Source organism: Tupaia chinensis, unplaced genomic scaffold, assembly GCF_000334495.1.
Source record: "Tupaia chinensis unplaced genomic scaffold, TupChi_1.0 Scaffold000231_1, whole genome shotgun sequence".
NCBI lineage: Eukaryota > Metazoa > Chordata > Mammalia > Scandentia > Tupaiidae > Tupaia > Tupaia belangeri.
The window spans coordinates 2,061,176-2,065,107 of NW_006159706.1; the positions used below are offsets into that span (position 1 = coordinate 2,061,176).

Below are 3,932 nucleotides of genomic sequence, written 5' to 3' on the forward strand. Positions count from 1 at the left end.
CCCCCCCCCCCCCCCCCCCCGCGGGGGGGGGGGATGGCCACACTGCAATCCCTTCTTCATTCTTCTCTCAGGATCTTAGGCACGCATGCACATGCACCTGGTGTGAGTTTTAAGCCACCGGGTCCAGGACTTGAACTGCAGTTGACTATGTGGGAGTCCAGTAATGTAACCATTACACCATCTGGGGTCCCCTTTATGAAACTTTATTTATGAGGCTTGCCAGTGGCATGGAAGTTGGATCCCACATGGCCAACAGCTCAGCTCAAGTCCCAGCCCAGTGGCTTGAAAAACACCCCAGGTGCATGTGCGCGTGCGCACCCAAAACAAACCTTTACTTAATTTTGTTATATAAATGTGTGTGTATATGGGGGCGTGATCGTGATGTAAGATATACTTAATTGTAAATGACACTAAAAAGAAAGTCTCAAAAATAGTACTGTGTATGCATCATCCTTCTGCTCTGCAAGCAAGCCTGGCCCATTCTTACTCAGGGCATCTACATTTGGTATTTTGTCTGTAAAACTCTATATAACCTTGGAACCAGCAGATGGTATAATGGTTATGTTGCTAGACTCCCATGTAGTCAGCCATGGTTCAAGTCCTGGACCCAGCAGCTTAAAACTCAGGTCAGGCACATGTTCATGTGTGCCCAAAATCCCCAGAGGAGAATGGAGGAGAAGGGATTACGACATGGCCATCTCTTCTCAGGGGCGGGGGAAGAGGAGGAAGTGATTTCTCCCTTTCTGTCTCTCTGTCTGTCCAGTGAGTGCACAGGCCCTGTAGCAAAACTGTCTTTAAAAGAAAAAACATCTAGCTAACGTCTTTACAAGATTATTTTCTTCTTCAAGTTCCAGCTCAAACATTGGTTCCTAGAAAAGCCTTTTTTAAACTCTTTGGCTATAGGGCACATGTGTTCACCAGAGAGAGAAAGTGAGAAATCACACCTCAATTCCCACTCCTCCAGTTTCCTCTTGGGATTTTGGGCATACACACACACCTGGGTGTGATTTTCAAGCTGCCATCGGGTCCGGGACTCTAACCACACCGTTGGCCATATGGGAGCCAATGTCTCAACCTCTGTTCCACTGCTGTCTCAGTCTTCATTTTTGTTTTTGTTTTTAATTACCAGAGGGTGAGGGCTGGCAGGTGGCATGGTTGTTAGGGTGCTGGGCTCCCACATGGCCGACCATAGTTTGAGTCCTGGACTTGGTAGCTTGCTTTCTTACTTTCCCTTTCTCTCTCTGTCTTTCTCTGGTAAAATTAAAATACAAATAATAACAAATAAAATAAATAAGTAAATAAATATTTAAAAAATTAAAATTACCAGAGGGTACATAGGCACTTGCCAGAGACAGACAGACAGAGAGCAAGAAAACACTCTCCCAATCGGGTAGGGTCATACTGCAGTCTCTTCTCCATTTATCTGTCCTGTCAAGATTTTGGGTATGAATGCACATACACCTGGTGTTTTTCAAGTCATCAGAGCCAGCATTCAAACCACAGTTAGTTGTGTGGAAAAGGATTTTTTTTTTAAAGATTTTTTTTTTTTTTTGGAGAGGTTTTCTCATGCTTTGTAGGTAGTATCTGGTAAGCAAGGAAAGGCCAAGTTCCTTTCATACTTTGAATCTCTCTGGCTTCCCCCTCTGCCACATCTCTTCTTTAAAAAGTTTATTTATTTCTAAATCCATAAGTGAAAGAAAAAAAGAGAAATACACACACACATACACATACAGACAGGCAGAAAATCTTCACACCATGATACACTCTCAGCCCCAGCCAGCCCTGGATCAGGAGAAAGTCTGTGCCTGGTGTTTTCAGGGAGATCTCAGATGCAAACCCAGAACTTCCCATGTGGGTCATCATCACAGATACAATGCTGTATCTTTTTCACTCATACTGGAGAAAAATTTCTGGTTTTAAGGGCTCATGTAATCAGCCTGATCTCATTAGGTTATTCTTATTTAGAAGTTTTGGACTGAACAGATCGGCAAAGTCTCTTTTGCCACATAGCATAATATTTACAGGTCCCAGGGATTAGGGAGTGAATATCTATCTCTCTGTCTCTCTCTGTCTTTCTGGCAAGCGCATGCACCCTATAGCAGAAACTTCTCCAAAAAAAAAAGAAAAAAAGAAATATTTTATTTAACTTTATTTATTTATTTATTTTAATTTGACCACAGAGAGACAAAGTGAGAAAGAGAGAGAGAAAAAGTGAGAAAGCAACTCACCAGGTCCAGGATTCAAACCATGGTCAGCCGTGTGGGAGTCCAGTACCCTTAATCACCACACCACCTGCCGGTCCCAGAATAGGACTTCTTAAGCATTAGTCTACAGGGCCACCAAAAGGCCTTTCTTCAGCATTCTAGTCACATGTTACCTGTTAACTGCTTTTCTGAGGTCTGCAAACTAAAACTGGCTTTTACATTTTTAAATGGTTGGGAAAAAGATAAAAAAATATATTTTAAAAAATTGATGGGAGGGAACCAGCAGTTAGCGTAATGGCTATGTCGCTGGATTCCCACATAGTCGACCGCGGTTCGCGTCCCGGACCCGGTGGCTTAGAACTCACGCCGGGCGCATGTGCGTGCGTGCCCAAGATCCTGAGAGGAGAATGGAGGAGAAGGGATTGCGGCGTGACCATCCCCCCTGGGGGGTGATTTCTCGCTTTCTGTCTCTATGTCTCTGTCTGTCTGGCGAGCGCACGCACCCTATAATGAAAACCTCTCAAAAAAGAAAAAAAAAATTGATGGGAAAAGGTATAAGGTTATTTTGGCGTAAAACTGAAATACATGCATAATTTGTATATAACATGCATTTTCCACTAACTCTTTTAAGACCTTCACCCCCCGTTTGTCATGTAAAAGGTATACTAATTCAAATCCCAGTGTCCATGAATAATGTTTTTATAATTTTATATAGCTTTATTTCTTTCTTTACTTTTTAAATTTGGACAGAGAGGGACAGAGAGAGAGAGAGAAAGTCAGAAAACAAGCTGCCAGGTAGGTCCGGGACTTAAGCCACGGTTGGCCATGTGGGAGTCCAGCATTCTCAACCACTATGCCACCTGCTGGACCCCATAAATCATTGTTTTAAAGTTTGCTGTAGGGTGTATGCTCTCACTGGAGAGAGACAGAGAGATAAAGGGGAAAAATGAGAAATCACCACTTAGGGAAGATGGCCATGCCATAATCCCTTCTCCATTCTCATCCTGGGATTTTGGCATGCATCTGGTGTTTTTCAAACTGCTGGGTCCAGAGCTCAAACTGTACAGTTGGCCATGTGGAATCTAGCCACCTTCACCACCACCCCCCACCTGGCCCACTTTTTTTTCCCTTTTAATGCTAACTACATACAGATCCACTAATGGATTGGGACCCACAGTTGGTAAAATCCATAAGCCATGCTATATAGAATCACTTCTCTCCATAGAATCACCTCTCTCCAGGGTACCTTTAAACATGGGTGCAGAGAAGGATCAGCAAACAACAACTGTTTATTTCTGTAAATAATGTTTGCTGGAACACACAGCACTCATTCGTTGACTGATACAGGAGGGCTGGAGATAAAGCTCCTGGGGTAAGTAGTAGATGGCTCATCTACTATTAGGTCGTGGTGAAAAAGCTTGGCTTTTATTTTTATTTTAGCCTCGCCCTTCCTAAAGGTCCTCCAGTTAACTTCCTGTTTGAGAGGAACTTTAGGATGGGATGCATGAGAGGGGAACCAGCAGTTAGCGTAATGGCTATGTCGCTGGACTCCCACGTAGTCGACCGCGGTTCACATCCCGGACCCAGTGGCTTAAAACTCACGCCGGGCACGTGTGCGTGCGTGCCCAAGATCCCGAGAGGAGAATGGAGGAGAAGGGATTGCAGCATGACCATACCCCCTGGGGGGTGATTTCTCGCTTTCTGTCTATATGTCTCTATCTGGCGCGT

The 3,932-nt window shown here is 44.1% G+C and overlaps 1 protein-coding gene across 6 annotated transcripts in view; it reads left to right on the forward strand.

Moving 5' to 3' along the window:
* The window catches only part of INO80E (INO80 complex subunit E), a 13,032-nt gene that overhangs the window by 1,498 nt on the left and 7,602 nt on the right, over window positions 1-3,932 (forward strand). The window lies entirely within an intron of this gene.